Source organism: Lactuca sativa, chromosome 2, assembly GCF_002870075.4.
Source record: "Lactuca sativa cultivar Salinas chromosome 2, Lsat_Salinas_v11, whole genome shotgun sequence".
Lineage (NCBI taxonomy): Eukaryota > Viridiplantae > Streptophyta > Magnoliopsida > Asterales > Asteraceae > Lactuca > Lactuca sativa.
This window is the reverse complement of record NC_056624.2, coordinates 66,035,319-66,058,000: the sequence shown is the minus strand read 5'-3', so window position 1 is coordinate 66,058,000 and position 22,682 is coordinate 66,035,319.

Genomic DNA, 22,682 nt, shown 5'->3' with positions numbered 1-22,682 from the left:
TTTACGGCCTAAGATACACTTGGGCCGTAAACTCACATTTGTTTGTGTCTTTTGATGTGTTTAAGGCCTTACACTAAATGAGAACTAGTCTAGATAAAAGCCTTAAAGTCTTAGAGTCCTTAAAACACCATTTTGAGTGCAAAAAGGGAGTTTACGGCCTATGAATCTCTTTGGCCGTGAACTCCCCAAAGTTGGGTGATTTGTGGATGTTTTCTTGTTGCTAACATGCATACATAATAGTCTAAAGCTTTAGCATAACACAAGGGTCAATTTTGGCTTCGTTTCGGGAGTTTACTTCCCAAGAACACCTTGGGGAGTAAACTCCTAGATCTAATGATTTAGCCATCTAAATCATGTTATAAGCATCTAATAAGTATTCTAACACTACTAGAAAGAGTTACTCACGATTTGGGATAAAAACCCGAAGATCCATCAGAGAGAAAATGGCTTTTCTCTAGTTGGAAATGTGAATAATGAATGAATTTGGTTCAGAAATCTATTTATAGTCCTGAAATATTTTGGCAGAAAATATTTTTATTCCTGAAATGATCTCTATTATAATAGAGTGTTGGAATAATAGTGTTGCACAAAACCCTAGTGCAACCACTCTCCTGATATCTCCTTAAGTGTAAATCCTGAAAAGTACCAAACTTATACCCGAAGTCTAGAATTTCCCTGAAACTGTTCTAAGCTCTATTGTCTTCATATGGGTAGTTCAGAATGGAAATTTCGGGTTGTGACACACAACACGTATTCATATTCATTTAGAGAATCTTCAACCTTAAAAAAAGAAACAACGTATCAAAGATCCTACTTTGAACGTGCACTTATGAATGAAATTCGAGGTGAATTTCAACCATATGTGTCACACATACAAAACGTGGAAGGAGATAGACACTATGGATTTCGGGCAATAGTTGTTGCTCTTGGTTTTAGTGAAGACTATTGGTATCAAATTTGGACACACTTATAAGGAGAGTTATTGATGCACATTGATGATTACATAGTGGTTTTTGAAAATCACAAAAATGCTATTAATGAAGCGTTGATTTTCTATGAAACACCCGCGATTCGAAAATATTGGATGACTATACCTGACACTTGTATTTTAATTGCTAATAAGTATGGTGTTATTATTCTTCTTTTTAAGCAAAGACGAATCTTCAACGTCTTTCCCACTTTGGGTTTGTTCACAAGATTTCCCAAATCATCCAATTATAAATATCCCCTTCTTTAACAGTTGTCGTTATATTAAGGTTGATTTACAAGAGTGTCATCCAATGACTACTGTTTCTTGGTTATTGTGACAACCCGAAGTTCGTTCTGTCATCGTAGCCCGTTCCATCATTAAAAATTCGTCGTTTTTGAATTGTTTCCATTTCGTTTCTAAATTAAGTCATTAATTTTGAGTTTGCTATTACGACTTAATGGTTGTCCAAACACATTAGAAACTCAAGAAATCACCCCAATCTAGTAATTAGAAAAATTTTAGTTTTATTCCGTCGGGTTATAAACAATTAAATTGGGTACGACCAAAAGCCCCGTCTAACATCAGTATCGGGTAGAATTCCACCGTTTCCCAAACTTGATTCATATTTAAAGTCCAAAAGACTTCCATTTGAAGCTGTTTCACCCTCTCTTTACTCTCTCTCTCTAACTCATTTCTTGGCCAAAATCATCCAAATTCAAGCTCCAAATCATCAAGGTAACTATCCTAGCTCCTAGTATAACATCTTTAGCCTTCAATTTCGTGTTCAAATCATGGAATAGGACCATAAACATTTATTTACAGCCCTAGAACAACCTTAGGCCATGAACACATGTGTTGGGCTGAAGTTCTGTTTTGTATTGCGTCTTTTGGGCTCGTAGATTAGCCTTGTATTCTCCGGTTTCGGCCTGTCCTACCGAGAGCCTTTTATGTATTGTATATAAGTTATCGCTTGCATGCATATTAGGTTAAGATTCAAGATTTCTGTTTTAGCGTTCCAGAGTTTACGATATTGCTCTCTTGTAATCTTCCAATCCTTTACAGTTGATGTTCTTAATCGAGCTCTTCTAAGGATTTTGTTTAATCATTCGACACGTTTGATTCAAGCTGTTTGTTCTTATTATTTCGTTTTGCCTTGTTATTTATATTGTGTTCTTGCAGTTTCATATTCATATACTTGTTCATGATCTAATCGATCTTTATAGATTAAAAGTTATTATTTTAATCTCATCAATTGGTATCAGAGCAGGAGGCTGTGTAATCGATACACTTCTTTTCTGTGAAAAAGATTTTCATTAGGGTTTTCCGCAATCATCGATATTTATTGAGCCGTCATCTTAATTGACGTATCTTAGTATTTATTGTTTTGCCCTAATCTGCTTTATTACAAGTCTGATCTTTGAACAGGTTATTACGATCATTATGGACGCAACGCAATCAAACCCTATTAATATTTCCAACAGCATTGGTTCGACGACAAAGATTCCAATCTTATACACCCATGACTATGAAGTATGGGCACATCATTTTGAAGATTACATGATTGGATCGGAGGACAATGGTTTTCTCATATGGGAAGCCATTATCAATGGACCATTTTCTCATTCCGCGACATCCAGAGTTATTAAGACGCAAAAAGAATACAACGATTTGCTCAAGGACGTGACGAATATTGCCCAGGATGAGAAAGATAAATTCCAGTGCAATATTAAGGCACTAAGGTTGATCAGATTCGCCCTTCAGTCCGACACATTCAGACTAGTCAGCTCATGCACTACGGCGAAGGAAGTGTACTGAAAACATGGAAATCTTGTCTGAATGAACTCATTTAGATAGTAGCTTAACACAAGAATTTCTCATTCAGGGGGGGATACAAGAAAAAGTACAAGGAAATCTTGTACTGAAACTTATGATTTCATTTGATCTATTTCATATTTCGGATGCTTTTAACTCGAAAAACTGTATTAACCAATCATTCAACTTGCAGAGTAAACCGTCATGTTATTTGTGAGACTCGTTTTAAAATGTTATATTTTATATTTCACAAATGTATTTCCACATCATTACTGTTAAAAGTATGAACTTTAGAACTTTAAGACGTCCTTAATAACACTCCCATAGATACGAGAGTGAAGGACTAATAACATTAAACATAGAACTTTACCACTCCCCCTAGTTACGAGAGTGGTGGAATAGTAACATTAAAATTCATTAAGCCTAAGATTTGAGTTATGTCCTTGATAATAATCCCCCTAGATACGAGAGTAAAGGACCAAAAACGTTAATCATAGAACTTTTGATATGTCCTTGGTACGCTCCCCCTAGTTACGAGAGCGAAGGACTAATAGATTAGAATGTTCTGTTTTATTATTTTAATTTCATTAATCTTAAGATTGGAGTTACGTCCTTGGTAACACTCCCCCTAGTTACGAAAGTGTAGGATTACCCCTATAACCAGAATCTCCTGGAGGGAGAACGTGACTTGAGTGTATAGATCTATACGGATTGACTACCCGCACCTGGCTGCTAGCTACAACCGAACCGAAAGGTTCAAGGGTGACAAAAGTCATAAAAAGATATTGGCCCCGTTCCGAGCCTTATCTAGTCTGTAGTATGGTTTTGGAACTCGCAATCAAGATTATGAAAACTTTATACTTATTTATTAGTTTTATATATGTGTTAAAACTAATGTACTTTTAAGGGTAACCAGACTTTCAGGAAACCTCACGTATACACTTTAAGTATGGTAGATACTTTTACATTACTTTCAGATTCGATAACCAATCACAAACTTTTTAAGGAAAATAAGGGTTTTTCTTGGGATAACTGAACTTGTTCTTAACCAGGTTGTGTAATAATCAGATAACAAACTGTTCTTAACCAAACTGTGTAACAAACGGATAACTAAACTTTACTTTTAAGAAAATATGGGATTTTCTTGGATTCATAACTTTTTCTGAAAACCGAAAGGAAACTTGTTCATTTTCAGAAAACAAAACCGCTTATGAACTCACCTGCTTTATGCTGATTTTCAAACTGCTTGTATTCTCAGGTCCGCATTAGACAGGTACCACGATCTTTTGGGAGACGAAGGAGCGTAGAAGTCACGTGTTTACTTTGCTCATATGACATATATGTATAACACTTGTAACTCTTTACTTTCAAACAAAATGTAATGAATCTATGTAATGTAATGTTTTGTGTTTACTTCGCTTACTATGTACATGTGTTGTGATACTTAACATGAAGTCACCTCCGCTCCGGAACGTTTCCGCCCTGGGTTTCGGAGTGTGACACTTATGGAACATGCACAAATCAACACATTCTACTGGATGGCTAACGTTGTATCACGCTCGATTATCTACTTGTGTTTGACCATATAGACAATTCAATAATCGTCGTACCGGAAGAGTTAACGTATCAAATAATTAAAGAAATGTAAATTTTAATTTGTTTAATAATAACATTGTATGTTTATGTTGTATCACACTCGATTGTTATTATTATTATTGTTATTATTTTTAAATTAATTAGTTAATTAATAATAATAAAATATTATTATTTTAATTATCAAAAATAAATGTAAAAAACTAAAACAAAAGGGAAAAAAAGATAAAAAAATAAGAAAAGACAACGGGGGGGGGGGGGGGGGGGATACATAAAAAAACCCCTTCTTATAGATATGGATAGATTAGTTAATTATAGACAAAAAAAATTCATAATCATTAGTGTTAGAGATTGTTTAAATTAACAAGTTGTTTGATAAAGTTTGTGGAAAGAAATACTTTATAACAAAAAAGTTATACATGATATGGATGAATGTAGGTGCTCTCTCTCTCTCTCTCTCTCCCTATATATATATATATATATATAGAGAGAGAGAGAGAGAGTGAGTGAGAGAGAGATAGAGAGTCAAGATCAAACAAGAAGGAAAATTTTGGAAGGAAGGTAAGCAGTTTTTTTTATATATTTTATTTGTGACGAAACAAAATGAATCATTAGATTATTGACAAAAAAAATCTCAAAAAAACATCTACACTATTCATCTTCAAATAAATTAAGAAAATATTCACTTTTATGATAGTTTTAGTGAATAACAACAAAATCAATGTATAAATGAATCATCGACATGTTTTTTGTGAATCATGTTATTTTTTATTCATCTAGGGATTCATTTGTTTTGTATGTCAAAAAAATATTTAGAAATAAAAACCTTTTTACCCTCCTACTATCGAAGATTCATTCAAAACTTTTCCAGAATCGCCAAACCTCTAACCACTCTAGCATAGAAAGGTGTACTCTTTTGTTGGAGTGATAAACAAGAAACTGCATTCCAGACACTGAAGAGAGCCTTGTGCAGCGCGCCTGTTCTGTCCCTACCCGAGGGAACAGAGGACTTCATTGTCTACTGCGATGCGTCTACTCAAGGCTTAGGCTGTGTGCTTATGCAAAGAGGAAAGGTGATTGCTTATGCCTCTAGACAAATAAAAGCACACGAGGTCAACTATACCACACATGACTTGGAATTAGGTGTTGTAGTCTTTGCGTTGAAAATTTGGAGACATTACCTCTATGGAACCAAGTGCACGATTTACACTGACCACAAGAGCCTGCAACACATCTTTGACCAGAAAGACTTGAACATGAGACAAAGACGATGGGTAGAGCTACTCAGTGATTATGAGTGTGAAATTCGTTACCATTCCGGCAAGGCCAATGTGGTAGCAGATGCCCTTAGCCGAAAGGAGAGTGCAGTCCGCAAAGTGAAGAACCAGACGATGACCATCCATTCCAAACTACCCATGCAAATCCGAGAAATCCAGTTAGAAGGCCTCAAACCCGAGAACGTGTCGACCGAAGCTTTAAGAGGTATGGAAAAGAAACTTGAGACCAGAGGTAACGGAGTCCACTGTTTTATGGATCAGATCTGGATTCCCAAGTCCGGAGGATTCAGAGAGATAGTCATGGACGAAGCACACAGAACTAAATACTCTGTTCACCCGGGTTCTGACAAGATGTACTTAGATCTCAAGAAACAATATTGGTGGCCAAATATGAAGGCTGAGATAGCTACGTTTGTGGGCAAGTGTCTGACTTGCACCAAGGTAAACGTTGAGCACCAGAAACCCTCGGGTCTGCTCCAGAAACCCGAGATACCTGAATGGAAATGGGAGATGATCACCATGGATTTCATCACCAAACTACCAAAGTGCTCGAGTGGGCATGATACCATTTGGGTGATTGTCGATCGTTTGACAAAATCAGCTCACTTCGTTCCAATCAAAGAATCATACAAGATGGAAAGACTCGCACGGATTTATATCCAGGAGGTAGTCCGACTGCACGGTGTACCTGCATCCATTATCTCTGATCGAAATAGCAGGTTTACCTCCCGATTTTGGCAGTCTCTCCAGAAAGCTCTTGGAACCAAACTAGATATGAGCACGGCGTATCATGCTCAGACAGATGGACAGAGTGAGAGAACAATCCAAAATCTAGAAGACATGCTTAGGGCATGTGTCATCGACTTTGGAAAGTCGTCGGACGCACATCTACCTTTGATCGAATTCTCGTACAACAACAGTTATCACACCAGCATTAGGGCTGCCCCGTTCGAAGCCCTATACGGTTGTAAGTGCAGATCCCCTCTATGCTGGGCCGAGGTGGGGGATATACAGCTAGCCAAGAGTCGAGTCCCCGACATTGCTCTCACTGGTCCTGAGATCATCCGTGAAACCACCGAGAAGATCATCCAAATACAAGAACGACTGAAATCTTCACGTGATCGCCAAAAGAGTTACGCTGATAACCGTCGGAAACCACTAGAATTTCTGGTTGGAGAACGTGTCCTGTTGAAAGTCTTGCCCTGGAAAGGTACTGTACGCTTTGGTAAGCGTGGGAAACTCAATCCCAGGTACATTGGACCTTTCGAGATCCTCGCCAGGGTCGGTCTGGTAGCTTATAAGCTTCGTTTACCCAACGAGCTCAGTAACATACATCCCGTCTTCCATGTTTCGAACCTCAAGAAGTGCCTATCCGATGAAACTCTTGCGATTCCTCTGGATGAAATCGAGATCAACGAGAACCTGAATTTCGTAGAAGAACCAATCGAAATCTTGGATCGAGAGATCAAGTGTACGAAGCAAAGTCGCATCCCGATAGTGAAGGTTCGCTGGAATGCCAAGCGGGGACCGGAATTCACTTGGGAGCGCGAAGACTCAATGAAGCAGAAGTACCCAGATCTCTTTCCAAGTCCATGATTTGTATCTAATTCTGAATTTCGGGACGAAATTCCCTCTAACGGGGGGGATAATGTAACAACCCGAAACTTTTCTCCAATGTAATCGGTCCGCGGACGGACTTTAAATATCGAATTCTTCATCCTTTTGTCAATCTTGAGGTTCTATTTGTGTGTTCTAGACTTAATTCAATCGAAATATGAGTCTTAGAAAAGGGTAGAGGGTGCAATTCATCATGAAATCGAATCAAACACACCAAAAGAGGTGTGTACGGCCACACTTTAGTGTGTACGGCCACACACCCATGTGTGCGGCCGCTTACCCAACCTCACACTCAAACAAATATATGGGTGGATACCTTCTTCATTCATCCATTTGAATGATCCTTACTCTCTCTCTACCTTCTTTCTTTAAAATCTTCATCCAAGAACACTTTGAAGGCTTCATGTTGTGACCTAGTTCATCTTTAAGCTTGTTAGTGGTAAACACTTGAATCTTTGACCTTAAAACTCATCATATTCGTCATGTTCATGGTCCCTTGAAGGTGTATGGCCGCACACCTTCATGAGATGGGCCGCACACATTCAAATCTTCATAATATGAAGAGTAAACTTTCATAAGGACTCACAAGAGGGGTGTACGGCCGTACACTCCCATGTACGGCCACACACACTTGTGTGTAGCCTCACACTCCCTTCTGGCCGCACACCCCAGCCGCACACTCACTTCCTAGGCCATACACTCACTCAAATGCTCTCAATTCGCCCTAAACTTGCATGAATCATTAGTTATGGATCATGAGGCACGTGTACTTAGAAATTCCAATCCTTAAGGATGTTTTCCATCTTGTTTAAACATGAAACACTTTAGTTCTAACTCCATTATGTGACATCACATGATTAATAGGGACCATTGGCATTCAGGGCATCCGTTGACACTCGAACCCTTCGATAAGCGGTGAGTTCATACCCCTACTCTTTTTCACTGATTTTCATTGTTTTCAGGGGGGGAACACAAGTAAAGTACAAGGGTTTCTTGTACTCAAAACTTATTTCGTGTGTGTGTTTCACAATCCATATGCTTTTAATACTGATATACACAACTAATATCTATTAGAACATGCAGATCACGTAAACATTTATTTGTGAAATGGGATTTATAAACTGTTATGTTATAAATATTTCACAAAGGGTTTTCCATATTTTATCAGTTAAAAGCATAACATTAGAACATTTGGACATATAACTTGTACATTGTTTGTCCTCGGTAACACTCCACAGAGATACGCGAGTGGAGGATCTTCCTATTATCACTAGTAAATTTGTTATTCCTTTATGATTGGAGACACGTACTCGGCAAACACTCCACAGAGATACACGAGTGGAGGACTACACCCATAACCAAAATCTCTGGTATTTAGAGAGCGTGACTTGAGTGTATAGATCTATACGGGGCTGACTACCCCACACCTGGCTGCTAGCTACAGCCGAACCAAAAAGGTTCAAGGGTGACGAAAGTCATAAGAATGTGGACCACTTATTGCCACAAATTTTAGTCTATAGTATGGTTATGGAACTCGCAACTAGGATAACAGAGATTTACTTATAGTAATAATAAACCACTTTACACACCTTACAGATGACCAGGTTTTGGTTTACATCTTTTACATCTTTTACAATGATAACCAACATCCAGGAAGGCATGGGGCTTTCCTGGGGAACCTATACATAACTAGGAATGTGTAACAAAACAGATAACATTACATTTTTTTACAATTGATAACATACAATCAGGAAAGTATGGGACTTTCCAGGAAATACATTGTTACTCAAACGGAACAGTATAACGAACTGGGTAATCAAACTATACGTTTTTCACATTAGTAAACGTGTTTTTCAGTGTACAAACTTAATATACTTTGCATTTGTGAAATAACAACCAACTTTTAAGAAAATATGGGATTTTCTTGGCGTGTGTTACATTTTCAGCAACAGAAAGGAATCATGAGTATTTTTATAAAACAAAACTACTTATGAACTCACCAGCGTTATGCTAATTTTCAAACCGCTTGTGTTCTCAGGTCATCGTTAATACAGGTACCCGAAGATTCACTCGATCCAGGATGGAATGCGTACAAGACCAGTTCATTTTTGTTTATACCTATATTATATATCACAACTATATAAACTGTATCTTTTGAACAAGTTGTAAAATTCTTAATATGTAATGTAATGTTTGTTTCACCTTACTTACCATGTACATTGGATTTGATACACAACGTGGAGTCAACCCCGAAAATATTTCCGCCTTCGGTTTTCGGGGTGTGACAGATTGGTATCAGATCCCTTGTTTATAGTGAATAAAGTATACCAAAGCTTACATGGTATAAAACTATAAACACTAAAGGGCATAAGTGCTCTGAAATAAAAGTATCTTCAAACTATAAGTATCTTTAAAAGTATATAAGTATACCAAGCCGTCGAGATCCGTAACTAAGTAGAACAAAACATAAGTAAATGGGTGTTGTGTACGGCGGTTAAACCTCGGCAGTTATGTAGTCGTGTCTAGGATCAATATAGCCTGGCCAACTATATTCATTCGAGACACGGCCAACATGTGCTTGGCAGTGACTGTGGTATGCGGCATGCCTAAAACTTACCCTAATACCACAAACATCGAACCAATGTCGTAGCGAATCATGAAATGCTATGGGAGTATTTCTGGAACCAATCCTTCGCAGAAATCCTCGTGCATGCGTTGATCCTTAATCATTCCATTAGCGATAAATTATCTTCTTTGATAACTCTCTCCTGTTTATTTGCTTATCACTTACTTGGAATATTGGTATATCTGTGATATCTCTCGATTCGATTCAGAGGACTTACCATCCTCTCTCTTTCTTGATCTTATTAGATCAAGATGCCTCCTAGAAGAAGATCCAGCTCCAACAACCCTCTGCCACCTCCTCCTGAAATTGATCCTGTGTTATTCCAGTCAGCTGTTACCACCGCGGTGGCAGCTGCCATATCCCAATTAAACACCGGCGGCTCCAGTGGTTCAGGAGGTAGCAATCAAGAAAGCAACCAGGAACGCCGTAAGGAGGGTTCCTACAAAGACTTCATGAATGTGAAGCCTTCTTTCTTCAATGGCACTGGTGGTGTCATCTCTTTGTCCCGATGGTTCGAGAGAACCGAATCCATTTTCGAAATCTGTGCTTGTGCTGAATCTGATAAGGTCAAGTTCGCAGCCTGTATATTCCTTGATAAAGCATTGACTTGGTGGAACGGCCGAGTCAAATCTTTGACCCTGCCCGTAGCCAATGCCATGGGCTGGGAAGCCATGAAAGAACTCCTCCTTGCCGAATATTGCCCCCGTGGTGAAATGCAGAAGCTAGATCATGAGCTCTGGAACCTAAAGATGAAAGGTTCCGACATTGCTGCATATGCTTCCCGATTCGATGATCTCGCACTTCTATGCCCTGGTCTGGTCACTCCTGAAAGCAAAAAGATCGAGCGATTTATTTGGGGGCTAACCAATCCAACAAAGGGTCATGTCTTAGCTGCTCGCCCGGACACATATGATAGTGCTAAGACTTTAGCCCAAGCCATAATCGACCATAGTGATGATGTCGAGGAAGCCACCACTGCCCCTGAGTCGACTAAAAGCAGTGGTGAGAAAAGAAAATTCTGGAAGAAGAAGAAGGGTCAATCTTCACAAGGCTCCTCCAAAAGACAACAAACAGTAGCAGTCAATGCTGCTACTACCCCCGTTGCGGTTGCTTCTGTTGTAGGATCCACAACTCCAACTCCTACCAGCCGATATGTTGGTAATCTCCCTCTCTGTGAAAAGCGCAAGTATCACCACAACCCTGGTCCCTATCGAGAACTTTCCTGTACCAATTGTTGTAAGAAGGGGCACACAGTTCGATTATGTAAAGCTCCGGCCCAATCGGCCAATCAATCCTCTGGAACAGGCGTCGGTCAAGCCTGTTACAATTGTGGTGAAGTTGGGCATTTTAAAAGAAACTGCCCCAAAAAGTCTACTGCTAATAACACCGGAAGGGTCCTCGCTATGGGACGCGAGGAAGCGGTCGCCGATCCCACTGTTGTCTCGGGTACGTTCCTTGTCGACAACTCATATGCTAGCATTCTTTTCGATTCGGGTGCTGAAAGAAGTTTTATTAGTCATCCATTCAAACATAACCTAAAACATGATTCCCAACCTCTAACCGAAACGTTTACCGTCGAGATGGCGAACGGTGAGAAAGAAAGCACGAGTGAGGTATTCGTAGGTTGTACCCTTACCCTGAACGACCATTCGTTTCCTATCGATCTTATGCCGATATCCATAAAAAGCTTTGATGTCATCATAGGCATGGATTGGTTGAGTCCCAATCATGCGGATATCCTTTGTATCGAAAAAGCCATCTGTCTCAACCTTCCTTCGGGTCAAACTCTAATAATCTATGGTGATAAACTCAGTTCCAACCTCCGTATCATTTCTTGCATCAAAGCTTAGAAAATCCGGCGAAAGGAGTGTATTGCATTCTTCGCCCATGTAATCAATGAGAAGCAGGAAGTTAAAGACCTCGCGAGCATCCCCGAAGTCTGTAACTTTCCTGATGTGTTTCCCGAAGAGCTTCCAGGAATCCCTCCCGAGCGTCAGGTCGAGTTCCGTATTGACCTAATTCCTGGAGCTACTCCCGTAGCGAAATCTCCGTATCGCTTAGCTCCAGCAGAGATGCAGGAGTTATCCAGTCAACTCAACGAGTTGCTTAAGAAAGGATTCATTAGACCGAGTTCCTCAACCTGGGGAGCTCCGGTTTTGTTTGTCAAGAAGAAAGATGGATCCTTTCGGATGTGTATCAATTATCACGAGCTAAATAAGTTGATTGTTAAAAACCGATATCCTCTTCCGCGAATAGAAGACCTCTTCGATCAACTCCAGGGAGCTAGTTACTTCTCCAAGATAGACCTTCGATCAGGGTACCATCAACTACGAGTTCATGAAAGTGATGTGTCCAAAACAACTTTCAGGACTCGATATGGACATTACGAGTTCGTAGTGATGCCCTTTGGTCTAACCAATGCACCGGCAGTGTTCATGGACCTGATGAACCGGGTGTGTCGTCCTTATCTGGATAAGTTTGTCATTGTGTTCATTGATGATATACTCGTCTACTCCAGAAGTGAAGAAGACCACAAACAACACTTGAGGCTAGTGTTGGAAACTCTGCGATCCGAAAAGATGTACGTGAAGTTTTGCAAATGCGAATTCTGGATTCAGAAGGTAACTTTCCTCGGTCATGTGGTAAGCGAGGAGGGTATTCATGTAGATCCTTCCAAGATACAGGCGATAGAGAATTGGTTAGCACCAAAGACACCCACAGAAATCCGACAATTCTTGGGTCTAGTTGGCTACTATCGAAGATTCATTCAAAACTTTTCCAGAATCGCCAAACCTCTCACCACTCTAACACAGAAAGGTGTACTCTTTTTTTGGAGTGATAAACAAGAAACTGCATTCCAGACACTGAAGAGAGCCTTGTGCAGCGCGCCTGTTCTGTCCCTACCTGAGGGAACAGAGGACTTCGTTGTCTACTGCGATGCGTCTACTCAAGGCTTAGGTTGTGTGCTTATGCAAAGAGGAAAGGTGATTGCTTATGCCTCTAGACAACTGAAAGCACACGAGGTCAACTATACCACACACGACTTGGAATTAGGTGCTGTAGTCTTTGCGTTGAAAATTTGGAGACATTACCTCTATGGAACCAAGTGCACGATTTACACTGACCACAAGAGCCTGCAACACATCTTTGACCAGAAAGACTTGAACATGAGACAAAGGTGATTGGTAGAGCTACTCAGTGATTATGAGTGTGAAATTCGTTACCATCCCGGCAAGGCCAATGTGGTAGCAGATGCCCTTAGCCGAAAGGAGAGTGCAGGCCGCAAAGTGAAGAACCAGACGATGACCATCCATTCCAAACTACCCATGCAAATCCGAGAAGTCCAGTTAGAAGCCCTCAAACCCGAGAACGTGTCGACCGAAGCTTTAAGAGGTATGCAAAAGAAACTTGAGACCAGAGGTGACGGAGTCCACTGTTTTATGGATCGGATCTGGATTCCCAAGTCCGGAGGATTCAGAGAGATAGTCATGGACGAGGCACACAGAACTAAATACTCTGTTCACCCGGGTTCTGAAAAGATGTACTTAGATCTCAAGAAACAATATTGGTGGCCAAATATGATGGCTGAGATACCTACGTTTGTGGGCAAGTGTCTGACTTGCGCCAAGGTAAAAGTTGAGGACCAGAAACCCTCGGGTCTGCTCCAGCAACCCGAGATACCTGAATGGAAATGGGAGATGAGCACCATGGATTTCATCACCAAACTACCCAAGTGCTCGAGTGGGTATGATACCATTTGGGTGATTGTCGATCGTTTGACAAAATCAGCTCACTTCGTTCCAATCAAAGAATCATACAAGATGGAAAGACTCGCACGGATTTATATCCAGGAGGTAGTCCGACTGCACGGTGTACCTGCATCCATTATCTCTGATCGAGATAGCAGGTTTACCTCCCGATTTTGGCAGTCTCTCCAGAAAGCTCTTGGAACCAAACTAGATATGAGCACGGCGTATCATCCTCAGACAGATGGACAGAGTGAGAGAACAATCCAAACTCTGGAAGACATGCTTAGGGCATGTGTCATCGACTTTGAAAAGTCGTGGGACGCACATCTACCTTTGATCGAATTCTCGTACAACAACAGTTATCACACCAGCATCAGGTCTGCCCCATTCGCAGCCCTATACGGTCGTAAGTGCAGATCCCCTCTGTGTTGGGCCGAGGTGGGGGATACAAAGCTAGCCAAGAGTCGAGTCCCCGACATTGCTCTCACTGGTCCTGAGATCATCCGTGAAACCACCGAGAAGATCATCCAAATACGAGAACGACTGAAATCTTCACGTGATCGCCAAAAAAATTACGCTGATAACCGTCGGAAACCACTGGAATTTCAGGTTGGAGAACATGTCCTGTTGAAAGTCTCGCCCTGGAAAGGCACTGTACGCTTTGGTAAGCGTGGGAAACTCAATCCGAGGTACATTGGACCTTTCGAGATCCTCGCCAGGGTCGGTCTGGTAGCTTATAAGCTTCGTTTACCCAACAAGCTCAGTAACATCCATCCCGTCTTCCATGTTTCGAACCTCAAGAAGTGCCTATCCGATGAAACTCTTGCGATTCCTCTGGATGAAATCGAGATCAACGAGAACCTGAATTTCGTAGAAGAACCAATCGAAATCTTGGATCGAGGGATCAAGCGTACGAAGCAAAGTCGCATCCCGATAGTGAAGGTTCGCTGGAATGCCAAGCGGGGACCGGAATTCACTTGGGAGCGCAAAGACTCAATGAAGCAGAAGTACCCAGATCTCTTTCCAAGTCCATGATTTGTATCTAATTCTGAATTTCGGGACGAAATTCCCTCTAACGGGGGGGATAATGTAACAACCCAAAACTTTTCTCCAATGTAATCGGTCCGCGGATGGACTTTAAATATCGAATTCTTCATCCTTTTATCAATCTTGAGGTTCTATTTGTGTGTTCTAGACTTAATTCAATCGAAATATGAGTCCTAGAAAGGGTAGAGGGTGCAATTCATCATGAAATCGAATCAAACACACCAAAACAGGTGTGTGCGGCTACACTTTAGTGTGTACGGCCACACACCCATGTGTGCGGCCGCACACCCAACCTCACACTCTCCAACCGCACACTCAAACATATATATGGGTGGATACCTTCTTCATTCATCCATTTGAATGATCCTTACTCTCTCTCTACCTTCTTTCTCTAAAATCTTCATCCAAGAACACTTTGAAGGCTTCATGTTGTGACCTAGTCCATCTTTAAGCTTGTTAGTGGTAAACACTTGAATCTTTGACTTTAAAACTCATCATATTCATCATGTTCATGGTCCCTTGAAGGTGTACGGCCGCACACCTTCATGAGATGGGCTGCACACATTCAAATCTTCTTAATATGAAGAGCAAACTTTCATAAGGACTTACAAGAGGGCTGTACAGCCACACACTCCCATGTACGGCCTCACACTCCCATGTACGGCCACACACACTTGTGTGTAGCCTCACACTCCCTTCTGGCCGCACACCGCAGCCGCACTTGTACTTAGAAATTCCAATCCTTAAGGATTTTTTCCATCATGTTTAAACATGAAACACTTTAGTTCTAACTCCATTATGTGACATCACATGATTAATAGGGACCATTGGCATTCAGGGCATCCGTTGACACTCGAACCCTTCGACAAGCGGTGAGTTCATACCCCTACTCTTTTTCACTGATTTTCACTGTTTTCAGGGAGGGAACACAAGTAAAGTACAAGGGTTTCTTGTACTCAAAACTTATTTCGTGTGTGTGTTTAACAATCCATATGCTTTTAATACTGATATACACAACTAATATCCATTAGAACATGCAGATCACGTAAACATTTATTTGTGAAATGGGATTTATAAACTGTTATGTTATAAATATTTCACAAAGGGTTTTCCATATTTTATCAGTTAAAATAATAACATTAGAACATTTGGACATATAACTTGTACATTGTTTGTCCTCGGTAACACTCCACAGAGATACGCGAGTGGAAGATCTTCCTATTATCACTAGTAAATTTGTTATTCCTTTATGATTGGAGACACATCCTCGGCAAACACTCCACATAGATACACGATTGGAGGACTACACCCATAACCAGAATCTCTGGTATTTAGAGAGCGTGACTTGAGTGTATAGATCTATACGGGGCTGACTACCCCACACCTGGCTGCTAGCTACAGTCGAACCAAAAAGGTTCAAGGGTGACGAAAGTCATAAGAATGTGGACCACTTATTTCCACGAATTTTAGTCTATAGTATGGTTATGGAACTCGCAACTAGGATAACAGAGATTTACTTATAGTAATAATAAACCACTTTACACACCTTACAGATAACCAGGTTTAGGTTTACATCTTTTACATCTTTTACAATGATAACCAACATCCAGGAAGGCATGGGGCTTTCCTGGGGAACCTATACATAACTAGGAATGTGTAACAAAACATATAACATTACATTTTTTTTACAATTGATAACATACAATTAGGAAAGTATGGGACTTTCCTGGAAATACATTGTTACTCAAACGGAACAGTATAACGAACTGGGTAATCAAACTATACGTTTTTCACATGAGTAAACGTGTTTTTCAGTGTACAAACTTACTATACTTTGCATTTGTGAAATAACAACCAACTTTTAAGAAAATATGGGATTTTCTTGCCGTGTGTTACATTTTCAGCAACAGAAAGGAATCGTGAATATTTTTATAAAACAAAACTACTTATGAACTCACCAGCGTTATGCTGATTTTCAAACCACTTGTGTTCTCAGGTCATCGTTAATACAGGTACCCGAAGATTCACTCGCTCCAGGATGGAGTGCGTACAAGACCAGTTCATTTTTGTTTATACCTATATTATATATCACAACTATATAAATTGTATCTTTTGAACAAGTTGTAAAATTCTTAATATGTAATGTAATTTTTGTTTCACTTTACTTACTATGTACATTGGATTCGATACACAACGTGGAGTCAACCCCAGAAATATTTCCGCCTTCGGTTTTCGGGGTGTCACAATATAGGGCTAGGTTCATGTGTTTCTTAGATTTATTATGTGCTAGATTGCTCCAATACAAGTTTAACGAAATTAAATAAAGAGAGATATTAAATGATTTTTGTAATTTTAAGTATATTAATGATATCGATAATTATAATTCTCTTTTTATAGAAATTAATTAAATTTGTCATTAATGTCAGCAATAACATTTTTTTAGAATCAATTCGCATCTAGTTTTTCATGTGTGTGTTAATGTTTTGTTTATTAAGTCAGTCACTTATAACACAACAAAGTTTCATGGAATTTAAAGAACAAGAGTGTATTATATTAGAATACACTCTTATTCATGTGTGTGTTCATGTTTTGTTTATTGAGTCACTCACTTATAACAGAACAAAGTTGCATAGAATTTGAAGAACAACAGTGTATTATATTAGAATACACTCATATTCAGTTAGAATATATACTCTCATTCTTCTAGAATAAACTCTCATTCTACAAGAATACACTCTGCTCCTTTATGTTCTAGGCAACTTTGTTCTATTTTGATTGATTGAGTCACTAAACAAAATACGAATCCATACATGAAAACCTTGATGCGAATTCATTATGAAATAATATGATTGATGATATTAATGAGGAATTTAATTAATTTCTATAATAAAAGAAATTATAATTATGGATATCATTTAATATACACATAATTATGGAAATAATTTAATATCTATCTTTTATTACTTAATAATAATTTTATTTTAACTAAATTCTTTTGATGCATTCTAACACATAATAGATGTGAGAAATATTTGAACCTAGCTCTCTCTCTCTCTCTCTCTCTCTCTCTCTATATATATATATATATATATATATATATATATATATCTATATATATATATATATATATATATATATATATATATATATATATAGGGCTAGGTTATTTTGTTTTTCTTACATTTATTGTGAACTAGGATGCACCAATAGAAAGTTAATAAAATTTAATAATTATTTAATTAAATAAAGATGGATATTAAATGATTTCTATAATTCTATGTATGTTAAATGATATATTAAATGATATCCACAATTATAATTCTCATTTTTATGGAAACTACTTAAATTCGTCGTTAATGTCAGCAACAACATTCTTTCAGAATGAATTCTCATCTAGGTTTTCATGTATGGATTCGTATTTTGTTTATGTACCCAGTCATTTATAATACAACAAAAGTTGCATGGAATATGAAAAATGAGAGTGTATGTTACTAGAATACACTCTCATTCTTTTACAATATACACTCATTATTCTAGATTAAACTCTTATTCTCCATGTTCTAGGCAACTTTGTTGTATTTTGAGTGAGTCGGTCATGAAACAAAATACAAACCCATACATGAAAAACTAGATGTGAATTCATTCTAAAAGAATATTACTGCTGATATTAATAACGAATTTAAGTAGTTTCCGTAAAAAATGAATTATAATTATGGATATAATTTAATATTCATATAGTTATGGAAATCATTTATTATCTATCTTTATTTTATTAAATAATAATTTAAATTTTACAAAATTGTTATTGGTGTATTTTAGCACACAATACATGTAAAAAACATTTGAACCTAGCTCTCTCTCTCTCTCTATACATATATATATATATATATATATATATATATATATATATATATATATATATATATATATATATATATATATATATCACGATGACATGTACAAATTGGTTATAATAAAATCCAATGTAGCCCTTTCCTTGAAAATAGAGAAGAATAAATTAAATGAATGGTTCCCATGGTTTAGTGTGATTTGCTTGTTTGGTCCCTAACTTATTTTTAACTCGAAAGGCTCCTAATATTTGTTTTTGTTATGCGTTTGGTCTCAGTGTTATATAAAAAGATTATTTTGGCCTTTATTTTTTTAATTTATTTAAATAAACACACCCCAACCCCACACCGTCACCTTACCTTACCTACTTTACTATTTTTTCCTATTTAAATAATAGTCTTTTAGGTAAGATGGAGACCAAGTGCGTAACAAAAACAAACTGTAGGGACCAAGCGTGTAACAAAAACAAATAATAAGAGCCTTTTTAGTTAAAAAAATAAGTTATAGACCAAACGTGCAAATATCTCAAACCATAGGGACCATTCGTGTAGTTTACTTAATAGAGAAATACCAAAATGGCCTCCAATACATACCATTTAGACGTCGTTGCAATTATGCGACAATTGCTACCATGCCAACACCATGTTCATAAAAGTAACCTCTGTAGTGATATAAACTTAAACAAATTTGCTATATTTTAATTTTATGTAAACTTTGCTAATTTAGCCCAATTTGCTAACTATTTTTGTAAAAATAGCCATTTTTTTTTGCAAGATAAACACTAAAATTGCAGATGGCTAAATTCCATACCCTATTTCAAAATTCCATCTGCTATTTGGAGACGATTATAAACATGCTATTTTTTAAACATGCTATTTTTTGAAATCCACTCCACCAAATCGCAGATGGGTTTTGTTCCGTCTACGATTTGCTCTCTTCCCGCATCTGAGATTTTACTTTTTTTTAAATGCTTTGGTTTGACTATGAATTTTGCAAGGTTGACTAAGGAATTTGAAATAGTTGACTATGAATTCGTACAAATATGTATATTTTATATAAAAAGACACAAAAAGTGATTAGCTTATTAGTTATTTCTTTAGAAATCTTGTTTTGGTTCTCTGTACTAAAATGAGTTAATATTTGGTTTGCGTTGTAATGAACGGGACGTGGGAGTTAACGGAGACAAATTTGGAATATGTATGTTCAATAATGTATCTCATATTGTAACATATTTAATTATTTAAATATTAATGTCTAATAATACATTTTTTTTGAAATATCTCGTATTCACGTATAATATATGTTCAAAATGATAAATTGAATAGAAAAAGTTTTATAATATATTTTTAATAAATGAATATATATTAATTAGATATCGAAAAAAACATTAAAGAAAGTATTTAATGGTTGGTTTTACAACAAATATTATATTGTTTTCATCTTCATACGTGTGTGAATCAATCTTAAATATGTTCCATAAATCAGCTTGAATTCACAATGTACTGAATAATCACGTAGTTATGCATTCGTTTGAGTAAAAATTTGTAGTTATACACAAGAGATACGGTTGAGGTATTAAAAAAAAAAGGTTGTAAGATAATAATTTACAATGGGTAAAACTAAAAAGAAAAACAATTTTTAATCAAACAATTAGTATACCTCAACCCTAAGAAATTCAACATAAAACTTAATTTAAAATAAAGTTTTCATATTATTATTTTCTCTAAAATTTGAAATAATTCTAATGTTTAAAGGTTTTCAGAGAGTTTTTTCAAGTTGGAAGATGAAAAAGTTTTCAATTGGCTTTAGGAAAGGTGCAACCTTTGTACATATAGCCAAGGTTGTACAACTCGTTACTCGGTACCTGTTCGGCCGACTACGGAGTAGCGAGTACCCGAAAGTACTCGGGAGTACTCTAAGATTAGTCAGATTCGGTAAATAATGTAGAAATATTTTTAGGGAAATCGTATATGTCAAAATTATAAGTTAAAATCATAAGTTGATTGAAATATATAACAAAATTAGATACATGTGAATACACAAAAGGTGAAAAACACATAATCACATGTGTGTGTTAAATAATAAATCATATGTAGTAATAATCACATGTGTGTGTTAAATAATAAATCATTAAGTCTATTATATATATTAATCACCAAGTTGACCAATTTTTACAAAACAGCTCATTGTGAGGTTGATTGGAGAGTACTCGAGATTTTCTAACTCGCCTTGGTAAGGGGCCGAGTAGTGAGTACTCGGAGGAGTAATCAGCCAACTCGGCGATTTTTACAACATTTAATATAGCACATTTAGCCCTCTAGCGCCTATGGCATTCGACTGCGACTATAAAACTTTCCTTACTCATCGTAGAGGCTTAGCCATTTCTGACCCTAACAATCCCCCTTCAAAAATTGCTTCCTGAGAGAATCGAACCCAAGATCCTAGATCTGATACCACTTATTGGACCTCAGATGCTACCAACTCTCCCCAAACCAATTAGTTTTAGGAAATGCATAACCTTTGTACATATAGCACATTCAACCCTCTAGCCTATGTCATTCGACTGTGACTAGGAAACCTTCCTTAGTCATCGTGGAGACTGAGCCAGACCCCAACAAAAAGTGAGGGTTTTTAAAAAAAATGTTATTTATACTTGTCTTTCTTAATTTCACAGATGGACTAGGTCAAATACGATGGAAGTCCATCTACAATTGTACAAGTCTTTTATGCACATGTTATACATTAGAGACTTGTATGCTCGCTTATGGACTTCCACTTTCATAGATGGCCTTAATGACCAACGATTTTACTAGCTATTTTATGTAATTCTCTTTTGACTATTTAGAGAAAAGTAATTAGTAATTTTGGTTATATTTGCAACTTTCTGTACTTTTTTAGTTCAACCCAACTTAGAAGATAAACACATTAGGTTAGCGAACTTTTATTTGAGAATGAGTAAATTACATGAATGGTCCCTATAGTTTAGGGTAATTTGCGCATTTGGTCCCTAACTTATTTTTTTTAACTCGGAAGGTCCCTATTGGTTGTCTTTGTTACACACTTGGTCCCTGTCTTACCTAAAAAGACATTTTTCCCATGATTTTTAATTTATTTAAATAAATGCACCCATACCCACCCCCTCACCTTACCTTACCTACCCTACTATTTTTACCTATTTAAATAATAGACTTTTTATGCAAGAAAAAGACCAAGCGCGTAACAAAAACAAATAGTAGGGACCAAGCGCATAATAAAAACAAACAGTAGAGATCTTCCATGTCACACCCCAAAACCGGAACGGCGGAAACGTTCTGGGGTGGATGACGTCATGTCAAGTATCACAACATGTGTTGTATAGTAATCAAAGTACAACAACCATTGCATTAATATGAATAACTTTACATCGGTTACATGTTATAGTAATATTAAAGTAATTACAGAACATAACATAGATGCAGTTCGGTACTAGGCTGTCTTCACTAAAGCTCCTGGGATTTACCTGTCTATCGCTGACCTGAGAATACAAGTTATTTTGAAAGCGAGTATCAGCATTTTATAATGCTGGTGAGTCCATAAGTATTTAGTGTCATTTGTGTAAGTAAGCATTTTTATTCAAAATAACTTTATGAAAAGTAGTAGTTTAGAATCTACGGTGTATTAGTGTCCTTTCCAGAAAATCCTATATTTTCTAAATAAAAGCAGTCGTCTACCAAGACTCGACAGAGTTATGTTTTAAAGAGTAATTTTCCCTTAAATACTATCATTACCAAAATACTGTATTTGACTTTAAAGAAAGTAGGAGAATATCACTAGTAAAAATACTAGGGGAAAATAACATATGCCTCAACAGAAATACTGCTGACTAAGGCAAAAGAAATCATAGACTCCAGGAGAGTATCGAATGAATGATACGCCTGGCTCAGTCTAATAAAAGGAAACACAGACCCAGACGGTATCAAATAAAGGATACGGCTAGCAAGGTCTAAAACAAAGAATACAGAGACCCCAGACAGTATCAAATGAACGATATAGCTAGCAAGGTCTAAAACAAAGAATACAGAGACCCCAGACATTATCAAATCAACGATACAGCTAGCAAGGTCTAAAACAAAGAAACACAGTCCCCAGACAGTATCAAATGA